At 48.9% G+C, this 12032-nt stretch overlaps 9 non-coding genes across 9 annotated transcripts; 5 read left to right on the top strand and 4 right to left on the bottom strand.

Annotated features, from left to right (window-relative positions):
* Positions 1-803: 803 nt before the first annotated feature.
* Trnap-ugg (transfer RNA proline (anticodon UGG)) lies at positions 804-875 on the top strand. Its single transcript has one exon. It is a non-coding gene; the product is annotated as a tRNA-Pro (tRNA).
* A 604-nt stretch (positions 876-1479) lies between these two features.
* Positions 1480-1552, bottom strand: Trnav-uac (transfer RNA valine (anticodon UAC)). Its single transcript has one exon. It is a non-coding gene; the product is annotated as a tRNA-Val (tRNA).
* Positions 1553-3506: 1954 nt separating this feature from the next.
* On the top strand, positions 3507-3578 carry Trnap-ugg (transfer RNA proline (anticodon UGG)). The gene has a single exon. It is a non-coding gene; the product is annotated as a tRNA-Pro (tRNA).
* A 604-nt stretch (positions 3579-4182) lies between these two features.
* Trnav-uac (transfer RNA valine (anticodon UAC)) lies at positions 4183-4255 on the bottom strand. Its single transcript has one exon. It is a non-coding gene; the product is annotated as a tRNA-Val (tRNA).
* Positions 4256-6209: 1954 nt separating this feature from the next.
* On the top strand, positions 6210-6280 carry Trnap-ugg (transfer RNA proline (anticodon UGG)). Its single transcript has one exon. It is a non-coding gene; the product is annotated as a tRNA-Pro (tRNA).
* Positions 6281-6884: 604 nt separating this feature from the next.
* Positions 6885-6957, bottom strand: Trnav-uac (transfer RNA valine (anticodon UAC)). Its single transcript has one exon. It is a non-coding gene; the product is annotated as a tRNA-Val (tRNA).
* A 1953-nt stretch (positions 6958-8910) lies between these two features.
* On the top strand, positions 8911-8982 carry Trnap-ugg (transfer RNA proline (anticodon UGG)). Its single transcript has one exon. It is a non-coding gene; the product is annotated as a tRNA-Pro (tRNA).
* Positions 8983-9586: 604 nt separating this feature from the next.
* Positions 9587-9659, bottom strand: Trnav-uac (transfer RNA valine (anticodon UAC)). Its single transcript has one exon. It is a non-coding gene; the product is annotated as a tRNA-Val (tRNA).
* A 1952-nt stretch (positions 9660-11611) lies between these two features.
* On the top strand, positions 11612-11683 carry Trnap-ugg (transfer RNA proline (anticodon UGG)). The gene has a single exon. It is a non-coding gene; the product is annotated as a tRNA-Pro (tRNA).
* Positions 11684-12032: the final 349 nt, after the last annotated feature.

Below are 12032 nucleotides of genomic sequence, written 5' to 3'. Positions count from 1 at the left end.
ACCCTTAGCCACCGCTCGCCGAAATTTCCACGCTGTCATATGTCGATCTGCAGAGCTCGATGAAGGCATCGCGGCCATTCCTGAGCTCATGGAACGGCCGAATCTGTAGTTGTTTCCAGATCTCTCCCACACAACAGCCTCCCAGTAGCTTGGATTACAGGAGTACGCCACTACTCCCAGCCGCTGATTCACGTTTGAAAGCAGAATGACATGAGCTACGCGCAGCTCCGTTTTTTTTTTTTTTTTTTTTTTTTGGTGTCTGACCTACTTTGAAAGACTTTGTAGTCGATTTACTTACTACTATCGCTGTTGGAAACCAGGTGATACCACACAGTATTCTAGAGACGATCAGGCAATGAAAATTTAGAATAAGTAAAACAGTATCAAAAGAAGTTGTGTGGTGGAGCAGCACATGCAATTTACGCTTCCTAGATAATCGTTACTGGATAGAATAATTCTTTTGTCTGCGGCGTCTTCAGTATCCGTCTTCTGTAAATTTTACTTGCAGTATATTGTGCAATCTTTTCGTTATGAGTTGGTGCTTGGTTTCCCGATGTTCTTTTGTTTAGTGCATTCGCCTTCTCTTAACCCTGAGAAACCACATACCGAAACTGAGGGCACTGCCGGCTGTTCATAAGCAGTGTTCGATGAAGTTATTTCGCTTTTTATTCGTTGCCTTTAATATTCTTCTCATCAGTGGTGAGTGCTGCCTGCAGAAAGCGTTTATCTTGCGAATTCACGTAAAAGTTTGTGTTCCCTGTGAGGTCCACTACCTGGGATTAACTTGACTGCTCCAGGCAGGTGGCTCGTTGGTCTAGGGGTATGATTCCTGTTTTGGGTGCAGGAGGTCCCGGGTTCAAATCCCGGACGAGCCCTGCCATTTTGACCGTGCTGAAGAGTAGGTGGAACTCAGCCCCGGTTGCAGCTCCTCAATGAAGAGTAGACGCCTGTTATAGCACGTGGATATAACAAGAATGCGGCACCAGTAAAGTACGTAGGTGGAATTCGGTAGAAACGCAGACGGTAATTTTGCATGCAACGGAAAACAAGGTTGTCTTTGCGGAATATGTGCACCGTGAGTGGAGATTAAGCTTAATTGTGCGACAGTCTACCCTCATCTTACTAACGACGGCAACAACAAAGGGGTGGTGGCATGTAAGATTGAGAGTGGCCAAGAGTTTCTCATTATTAGTTAGCATCACACTTTGACAGAGCTGTGACAAGGCGAGTAGGGTGAGCTCAGGAAAGCCAGTAGCAAGCGCACTTGAAGTAGCCCTGAAGAACCGGATTATAAATTTTGCCAGCCATAATGGAGCTAGGGGCGTTCTCAGTTACCAAATACCGGTGCAATAAGAGAGCAACAGTATTTGACAGTAAAATGACGCCCTATCCGTCTAGCATACGGCATTGCTTGTCTCTGCATACGCGGACGTGAGGTCATCTCGGAAATGAAATCCGAAATATAGATTAAAATTGTTGTGTTCCCGTCCGGGATCGAACCGGGGACCTTCTGCGTGTAAAGCAGACGTGATAACCGCTACACCACGGAAACGACGGTTCGTTTCGTGTACCACCCGGAGACTCGTAATAGCAACAGTTTTTCTTCTGTGTTAGCAAGGGCATCGGCTACGAGCTCCCTCCGATTCGTGAAGTTCCTATAGTAAAAGACGTCGATGAAAACAATCCAACCGCGACAGACAGGGAGAACGCTGGGTGAGCTGCAGCCCTACAGGGTGAGACCATCAAAGGTGGCGTCATTCACATGCAGTGCGTTTTTCGGAACGGACAGGCTCGTTGGTCTAGCGGTATGATTCCCGCTTCGGGTGCAGGAGGTACAGGGTTCAAATCCCGGACGAGCTCTTGCGTTTTGTACAACGGTGTGGTAACAAATCGCATGGCGGCGGCTGTTTCGCGCATTTCCAGGCCTCCAAGTCAGCGCTAAAATCCGACAACCAGTTCTGAAACAGTTTCATGTTTCATTTGAGCCATGTGCACCCTGCTGGTGGAACGTTTGAAGTTGATTTAAATGGTCACAGCAGAGATCGTAGCAAGTGTCTTGCTGAGTGCGACGAAAACGGGTTTCCGCCCGCAATCGAACCGGGGACCTTCTGCGTGTTAGGCACGGCGCCTGGGCTCGGCGGCAGCTGCTGCTCTTTCTTTCCTTACGAGATACCGTCGATTCGCGCAGTCGTTATTGCAAAAGATGTCACCAAAGGCAATCGCTTCGTTAGCGGCACGGTGCCTGGGCTCGGCGGCAGCTCTACATGGAGGCACCAGCAGCCCAGCCAGGCCGCCGCCGGCACCGGCGCGCCGCAGCGCAAGAAGTCGGCGCCCGCCCTGCAATGCCCCCTGTCGTTGCATATTCCACCCGCCTTATATCCTCCCCATGTCTGACTCACTACCCTAAATGACACTGCAGTCGACGTGCTTATTACTATCGCTTTTCGAAGAACCAAGGCGCAGTATTCTAGTGTCGAACCGGTATTGCAAATTTGGTTTAAGCAAAAATTTATTGTGTGGTCGAGCGACACCCTCGACTCGCGCTTCCTACATGATCGCTTCTTGCGAGGAATAATTCCTAGCGCGCCGATGGCTTCAGAGTTGGTCTTCTCGAAGTTTTGCTTCCGCACTGCATTCCGCAATCTTTTCGTTATGAGCTTCGGTTTCCCGACTTTCTTGTGTTTAGTGCGTTTGGCTTCTCTTAACCCTTAGCCACCGCTCGCCGAAATTTCCACGCTGTCATATGTCGATCTGCAGAGCTCGATGAAGGCATCGCGGCCATTCCTGAGCTCATGGAACGGCCGAATCTGTAGTTGTTTCCAGATCTCTCCCACACAACAGCCTCCCAGTAGCTTGGATTACAGGAGTACGCCACTACTCCCAGCCGCTGATTCACGTTTGAAAGCAGAATGACATGAGCTACGCGCAGCTCCGTTTTTTTTTTTTTTTTTTTTTTTGGTGTCTGACCTACTTTGAAAGACTTTGTAGTCGATTTACTTACTACTATCGCTGTTGGAAACCAGGTGATACCACACAGTATTCTAGAGACGATCAGGCAATGAAAATTTAGAATAAGTAAAACAGTATCAAAAGAAGTTGTGTGGTGGAGCAGCACATGCAATTTACGCTTCCTAGATAATCGTTACTGGATAGAATAATTCTTTTGTCTGCGGCGTCTTCAGTATCCGTCTTCTGTAAATTTTTACTTGCAGTATATTGTGCAATCTTTTCGTTATGAGTTGGTGCTTGGTTTCCCGATGTTCTTTTGTTTAGTGCATTCGCCTTCTCTTAACCCTGAGAAACCACATACCGAAACTGAGGCACTGCCGGCTGTTCATAAGCAGTGTTCGATGAAGTTATTTCGCTTTTTATTCGTTGCCTTTAATATTCTTCTCATCAGTGGTGAGTGCTGCCTGCAGAAAGCGTTTATCTTGCGAATTCACGTAAAAGTTTGTGTTCCCTGTGAGGTCCACTACCTGGGATTAACTTGACTGCTCCAGGCAGGTGGCTCGTTGGTCTAGGGGTATGATTCCTGCTTTGGGTGCAGGAGGTCCCGGGTTCAAATCCCGGACGAGCCCTGCCATTTTGACCGTGCTGAAGAGTAGGTGGAACTCAGCCCCGGTTGCAGCTCCTCAATGAAGAGTAGACGCCTGTTATAGCACGTGGATATAACAAGAATGCGGCACCAGTAAAGTACGTAGGTGGAATTCGGTAGAAACGCAGACGGTAATTTTGCATGCAACGGAAAACAAGGTTGTCTTTGCGGAATATGTGCACCGTGAGTGGAGATTAAGCTTAATTGTGCGACAGTCTACCCTCATCTTACTAACGACGGCAACAACAAAGGGGTGGTGGCATGTAAGATTGAGAGTGGCCAAGAGTTTCTCATTATTAGTTAGCATCACACTTTGACAGAGCTGTGACAAGGCGAGTAGGGTGAGCTCAGGAAAGCCAGTAGCAAGCGCACTTGAAGTAGCCCTGAAGAACCGGATTATAAATTTTGCCAGCCATAATGGAGCTAGGGGCGTTCTCAGTTACCAAATACCGGTGCAATAAGAGAGCAACAGTATTTGACAGTAAAATGACGCCCTATCCGTCTAGCATACGGCATTGCTTGTCTCTGCATACGCGGACGTGAGGTCATCTCGGAAATGAAATCCGAAATATAGATTAAAATTGTTGTGTTCCCGTCCGGGATCGAACCGGGGACCTTCTGCGTGTAAAGCAGACGTGATAACCGCTACACCACGGAAACGACGGTTCGTTTCGTGTACCACCCGGAGACTCGTAATAGCAACAGTTTTTCTTCTGTGTTAGCAAGGGCATCGGCTACGAGCTCCCTCCGATTCGTGAAGTTCCTATAGTAAAAGACGTCGATGAAAACAATCCAACCGCGACAGACAGGGAGAACGCTGGGTGAGCTGCAGCCCTACAGGGTGAGACCATCAAAGGTGGCGTCATTCACATGCAGTGCGTTTTCGGAACGGACAGGCTCGTTGGTCTAGCGGTATGATTCCCGCTTCGGGTGCAGGAGGTACAGGGTTCAAATCCCGGACGAGCTCTTGCGTTTTGTACAACGGTGTGGTAACAAATCGCATGGCGGCGGCTGTTTCGCGCATTTCCAGGCCTCCAAGTCAGCGCTAAAATCCGACAACCAGTTCTGAAACAGTTTCATGTTTCATTTGAGCCATGTGCACCCTGCTGGTGGAACGTTTGAAGTTGATTTAAATGGTCACAGCAGAGATCGTAGCAAGTGTCTTGCTGAGTGCGACGAAAACGGGTTTCCGCCCGCAATCGAACCGGGGACCTTCTGCGTGTTAGGCACGGCGCCTGGGCTCGGCGGCAGCTGCTGCTCTTTCTTTCCTTACGAGATACCGTCGATTCGCGCAGTCGTTATTGCAAAAGATGTCACCAAAGGCAATCGCTTCGTTAGCGGCACGGTGCCTGGGCTCGGCGGCAGCTCTACATGGAGGCACCAGCAGCCCAGCCAGGCCGCCGCCGGCACCGGCGCGCCGCAGCGCAAGAAGTCGGCGCCCGCCCTGCAATGCCCCCTGTCGTTGCATATTCCACCCGCCTTATATCCTCCCCATGTCTGACTCACTACCCTAAATGACACTGCAGTCGACGTGCTTATTACTATCGCTTTTCGAAGAACCAAGGCGCAGTATTCTAGTGTCGAACCGGTATTGCAAATTTGGTTTAAGCAAAAATTTATTGTGTGGTCGAGCGACACCCTCGACTCGCGCTTCCTACATGATCGCTTCTTGCGAGGAATAATTCCTAGCGCGCCGATGGCTTCAGAGTTGGTCTTCTCGAAGTTTTGCTTCCGCACTGCATTCCGCAATCTTTTCGTTATGAGCTTCGGTTTCCCGACTTTCTTGTGTTTAGTGCGTTTGGCTTCTCTTAACCCTTAGCCACCGCTCGCCGAAATTTCCACGCTGTCATATGTCGATCTGCAGAGCTCGATGAAGGCATCGCGGCCATTCCTGAGCTCATGGAACGGCCGAATCTGTAGTTGTTTCCAGATCTCTCCCACACAACAGCCTCCCAGTAGCTTGGATTACAGGAGTACGCCACTACTCCCAGCCGCTGATTCACGTTTGAAAGCAGAATGACATGAGCTACGCGCAGCTCCGTTTTTTTTTTTTTTTTTTTTTTTTTGGTGTCTGACCTACTTTGAAAGACTTTGTAGTCGATTTACTTACTACTATCGCTGTTGGAAACCAGGTGATACCACACAGTATTCTAGAGACGATCAGGCAATGAAAATTTAGAATAAGTAAAACAGTATCAAAAGAAGTTGTGTGGTGGAGCAGCACATGCAATTTACGCTTCCTAGATAATCGTTACTGGATAGAATAATTCTTTTGTCTGCGGCGTCTTCAGTATCCGTCTTCTGTAAATTTTACTTGCAGTATATTGTGCAATCTTTTCGTTATGAGTTGGTGCTTGGTTTCCCGATGTTCTTTTGTTTAGTGCATTCGCCTTCTCTTAACCCTGAGAAACCACATACCGAAACTGAGGCACTGCCGGCTGTTCATAAGCAGTGTTCGATGAAGTTATTTCGCTTTTTATTCGTTGCCTTTAATATTCTTCTCATCAGTGGTGAGTGCTGCCTGCAGAAAGCGTTTATCTTGCGAATTCACGTAAAAGTTTGTGTTCCCTGTGAGGTCCACTACCTGGGATTAACTTGACTGCTCCAGGCAGGTGGCTCGTTGGTCTAGGGGTATGATTCCTGCTTTGGGTGCAGGAGGTCCGGGTTCAAATCCCGGACGAGCCCTGCCATTTTGACCGTGCTGAAGAGTAGGTGGAACTCAGCCCCGGTTGCAGCTCCTCAATGAAGAGTAGACGCCTGTTATAGCACGTGGATATAACAAGAATGCGGCACCAGTAAAGTACGTAGGTGGAATTCGGTAGAAACGCAGACGGTAATTTTGCATGCAACGGAAAACAAGGTTGTCTTTGCGGAATATGTGCACCGTGAGTGGAGATTAAGCTTAATTGTGCGACAGTCTACCCTCATCTTACTAACGACGGCAACAACAAAGGGGTGGTGGCATGTAAGATTGAGAGTGGCCAAGAGTTTCTCATTATTAGTTAGCATCACACTTTGACAGAGCTGTGACAAGGCGAGTAGGGTGAGCTCAGGAAAGCCAGTAGCAAGCGCACTTGAAGTAGCCCTGAAGAACCGGATTATAAATTTTGCCAGCCATAATGGAGCTAGGGGCGTTCTCAGTTACCAAATACCGGTGCAATAAGAGAGCAACAGTATTTGACAGTAAAATGACGCCCTATCCGTCTAGCATACGGCATTGCTTGTCTCTGCATACGCGGACGTGAGGTCATCTCGGAAATGAAATCCGAAATATAGATTAAAATTGTTGTGTTCCCGTCCGGGATCGAACCGGGGACCTTCTGCGTGTAAAGCAGACGTGATAACCGCTACACCACGGAAACGACGGTTCGTTTCGTGTACCACCCGGAGACTCGTAATAGCAACAGTTTTTCTTCTGTGTTAGCAAGGGCATCGGCTACGAGCTCCCTCCGATTCGTGAAGTTCCTATAGTAAAAGACGTCGATGAAAACAATCCAACCGCGACAGACAGGGAGAACGCTGGGTGAGCTGCAGCCCTACAGGGTGAGACCATCAAAGGTGGCGTCATTCACATGCAGTGCGTTTTCGGAACGGACAGGCTCGTTGGTCTAGCGGTATGATTCCCGCTTCGGGTGCAGGAGGTACAGGGTTCAAATCCCGGACGAGCTCTTGCGTTTTGTACAACGGTGTGGTAACAAATCGCATGGCGGCGGCTGTTTCGCGCATTTCCAGGCCTCCAAGTCAGCGCTAAAATCCGACAACCAGTTCTGAAACAGTTTCATGTTTCATTTGAGCCATGTGCACCCTGCTGGTGGAACGTTTGAAGTTGATTTAAATGGTCACAGCAGAGATCGTAGCAAGTGTCTTGCTGAGTGCGACGAAAACGGGTTTCCGCCCGCAATCGAACCGGGGACCTTCTGCGTGTTAGGCACGGCGCCTGGGCTCGGCGGCAGCTGCTGCTCTTTCTTTCCTTACGAGATACCGTCGATTCGCGCAGTCGTTATTGCAAAAGATGTCACCAAAGGCAATCGCTTCGTTAGCGGCACGGTGCCTGGGCTCGGCGGCAGCTCTACATGGAGGCACCAGCAGCCCAGCCAGGCCGCCGCCGGCACCGGCGCGCCGCAGCGCAAGAAGTCGGCGCCCGCCCTGCAATGCCCCCTGTCGTTGCATATTCCACCCGCCTTATATCCTCCCCATGTCTGACTCACTACCCTAAATGACACTGCAGTCGACGTGCTTATTACTATCGCTTTTCGAAGAACCAAGGCGCAGTATTCTAGTGTCGAACCGGTATTGCAAATTTGGTTTAAGCAAAAATTTATTGTGTGGTCGAGCGACACCCTCGACTCGCGCTTCCTACATGATCGCTTCTTGCGAGGAATAATTCCTAGCGCGCCGATGGCTTCAGAGTTGGTCTTCTCGAAGTTTTGCTTCCGCACTGCATTCCGCAATCTTTTCGTTATGAGCTTCGGTTTCCCGACTTTCTTGTGTTTAGTGCGTTTGGCTTCTCTTAACCCTTAGCCACCGCTCGCCGAAATTTCCACGCTGTCATATGTCGATCTGCAGAGCTCGATGAAGGCATCGCGGCCATTCCTGAGCTCATGGAACGGCCGAATCTGTAGTTGTTTCCAGATCTCTCCCACACAACAGCCTCCCAGTAGCTTGGATTACAGGAGTACGCCACTACTCCCAGCCGCTGATTCACGTTTGAAAGCAGAATGACATGAGCTACGCGCAGCTCCGTTTTTTTTTTTTTTTTTTTTTTTTGGTGTCTGACCTACTTTGAAAGACTTTGTAGTCGATTTACTTACTACTATCGCTGTTGGAAACCAGGTGATACCACACAGTATTCTAGAGACGATCAGGCAATGAAAATTTAGAATAAGTAAAACAGTATCAAAAGAAGTTGTGTGGTGGAGCAGCACATGCAATTTACGCTTCCTAGATAATCGTTACTGGATAGAATAATTCTTTTGTCTGCGGCGTCTTCAGTATCCGTCTTCTGTAAATTTTACTTGCAGTATATTGTGCAATCTTTTCGTTATGAGTTGGTGCTTGGTTTCCCGATGTTCTTTTGTTTAGTGCATTCGCCTTCTCTTAACCCTGAGAAACCACATACCGAAACTGAGGCACTGCCGGCTGTTCATAAGCAGTGTTCGATGAAGTTATTTCGCTTTTTATTCGTTGCCTTTAATATTCTTCTCATCAGTGGTGAGTGCTGCCTGCAGAAAGCGTTTATCTTGCGAATTCACGTAAAAGTTTGTGTTCCCTGTGAGGTCCACTACCTGGGATTAACTTGACTGCTCCAGGCAGGTGGCTCGTTGGTCTAGGGGTATGATTCCTGCTTTGGGTGCAGGAGGTCCCGGGTTCAAATCCCGGACGAGCCCTGCCATTTTGACCGTGCTGAAGAGTAGGTGGAACTCAGCCCCGGTTGCAGCTCCTCAATGAAGAGTAGACGCCTGTTATAGCACGTGGATATAACAAGAATGCGGCACCAGTAAAGTACGTAGGTGGAATTCGGTAGAAACGCAGACGGTAATTTTGCATGCAACGGAAAACAAGGTTGTCTTTGCGGAATATGTGCACCGTGAGTGGAGATTAAGCTTAATTGTGCGACAGTCTACCCTCATCTTACTAACGACGGCAACAACAAAGGGGTGGTGGCATGTAAGATTGAGAGTGGCCAAGAGTTTCTCATTATTAGTTAGCATCACACTTTGACAGAGCTGTGACAAGGCGAGTAGGGTGAGCTCAGGAAAGCCAGTAGCAAGCGCACTTGAAGTAGCCCTGAAGAACCGGATTATAAATTTTGCCAGCCATAATGGAGCTAGGGGCGTTCTCAGTTACCAAATACCGGTGCAATAAGAGAGCAACAGTATTTGACAGTAAAATGACGCCCTATCCGTCTAGCATACGGCATTGCTTGTCTCTGCATACGCGGACGTGAGGTCATCTCGGAAATGAAATCCGAAATATAGATTAAAATTGTTGTGTTCCCGTCCGGGATCGAACCGGGGACCTTCTGCGTGTAAAGCAGACGTGATAACCGCTACACCACGGAAACGACGGTTCGTTTCGTGTACCACCCGGAGACTCGTAATAGCAACAGTTTTTCTTCTGTGTTAGCAAGGGCATCGGCTACGAGCTCCCTCCGATTCGTGAAGTTCCTATAGTAAAAGACGTCGATGAAAACAATCCAACCGCGACAGACAGGGAGAACGCTGGGTGAGCTGCAGCCCTACAGGGTGAGACCATCAAAGGTGGCGTCATTCACATGCAGTGCGTTTTCGGAACGGACAGGCTCGTTGGTCTAGCGGTATGATTCCCGCTTCGGGTGCAGGAGGTACAGGGTTCAAATCCCGGACGAGCTCTTGCGTTTTGTACAACGGTGTGGTAACAAATCGCATGGCGGCGGCTGTTTCGCGCATTTCCAGGCCTCCAAGTCAGCGCTAAAATCCGACAACCAGTTCTGAAACAGTTTCATGTTTCATTTGAGCCATGTGCACCCTGCTGGTGGAACGTTTGAAGTTGATTTAAATGGTCACAGCAGAGATCGTAGCAAGTGTCTTGCTGAGTGCGACGAAAACGGGTTTCCGCCCGCAATCGAACCGGGGACCTTCTGCGTGTTAGGCACGGCGCCTGGGCTCGGCGGCAGCTGCTGCTCTTTCTTTCCTTACGAGATACCGTCGATTCGCGCAGTCGTTATTGCAAAAGATGTCACCAAAGGCAATCGCTTCGTTAGCGGCACGGTGCCTGGGCTCGGCGGCAGCTCTACATGGAGGCACCAGCAGCCCAGCCAGGCCGCCGCCGGCACCGGCGCGCCGCAGCGCAAGAAGTCGGCGCCCGCCCTGCAATGCCCCCTGTCGTTGCATATTCCACCCGCCTTATATCCTCCCCATGTCTGACTCACTACCCTAAATGACACTGCAGTCGACGTGCTTATTACTATCGCTTTTCGAAGAACCAAGGCGCAGTATTCTAGTGTCGAACCGGTATTGCAAATTTGGTTTAAGCAAAAATTTATTGTGTGGTCGAGCGACACCCTCGACTCGCGCTTCCTACATGATCGCTTCTTGCGAGGAATAATTCCTAGCGCGCCGATGGCTTCAGAGTTGGTCTTCTCGAAGTTTTGCTTCCGCACTGCATTCCGCAATCTTTTCGTTATGAGCTTCGGTTTCCCGACTTTCTTGTGTTTAGTGCGTTTGGCTTCTCTTAACCCTTAGCCACCGCTCGCCGAAATTTCCACGCTGTCATATGTCGATCTGCAGAGCTCGATGAAGGCATCGCGGCCATTCCTGAGCTCATGGAACGGCCGAATCTGTAGTTGTTTCCAGATCTCTCCCACACAACAGCCTCCCAGTAGCTTGGATTACAGGAGTACGCCACTACTCCCAGCCGCTGATTCACGTTTGAAAGCAGAATGACATGAGCTACGCGCAGCTCCGTTTTTTTTTTTTTTTTTTTTTTTGGTGTCTGACCTACTTTGAAAGACTTTGTAGTCGATTTACTTACTACTATCGCTGTTGGAAACCAGGTGATACCACACAGTATTCTAGAGACGATCAGGCAATGAAAATTTAGAATAAGTAAAACAGTATCAAAAGAAGTTGTGTGGTGGAGCAGCACATGCAATTTACGCTTCCTAGATAATCGTTACTGGATAGAATAATTCTTTTGTCTGCGGCGTCTTCAGTATCCGTCTTCTGTAAATTTTACTTGCAGTATATTGTGCAATCTTTTCGTTATGAGTTGGTGCTTGGTTTCCCGATGTTCTTTTGTTTAGTGCATTCGCCTTCTCTTAACCCTGAGAAACCACATACCGAAACTGAGGCACTGCCGGCTGTTCATAAGCAGTGTTCGATGAAGTTATTTCGCTTTTTATTCGTTGCCTTTAATATTCTTCTCATCAGTGGTGAGTGCTGCCTGCAGAAAGCGTTTATCTTGCGAATTCACGTAAAAGTTTGTGTTCCCTGTGAGGTCCACTACCTGGGATTAACTTGACTGCTCCAGGCAGGTGGCTCGTTGGTCTAGGGGTATGATTCCTGCTTTGGGTGCAGGAGGTCCCGGGTTCAAATCCCGGACGAGCCCTGCCATTTTGACCGTGCTGAAGAGTAGGTGGAACTCAGCCCCGGTTGCAGCTCCTCAATGAAGAGTAGACGCCTGTTATAGCACGTGGATATAACAAGAATGCGGCACCAGTAAAGTACGTAGGTGGAATTCGGTAGAAACGCAGACGGTAATTTTGCATGCAACGGAAAACAAGGTTGTCTTTGCGGAATATGTGCACCGTGAGTGGAGATTAAGCTTAATTGTGCGACAGTCTACCCTCATCTTACTAACGACGGCAACAACAAAGGGGTGGTGGCATGTAAGATTGAGAGTGGCCAAGAGTTTCTCATTATTAGTTAGCATCACACTTTGACAGAGCTGTGACAAG

The sequence above is a fragment of the Schistocerca cancellata genome, unplaced genomic scaffold, assembly GCF_023864275.1.
Source record: "Schistocerca cancellata isolate TAMUIC-IGC-003103 unplaced genomic scaffold, iqSchCanc2.1 HiC_scaffold_53, whole genome shotgun sequence".
Lineage (NCBI taxonomy): Eukaryota > Metazoa > Arthropoda > Insecta > Orthoptera > Acrididae > Schistocerca > Schistocerca cancellata.
This window is presented reverse-complemented; position numbering and strand designations above follow the sequence as displayed.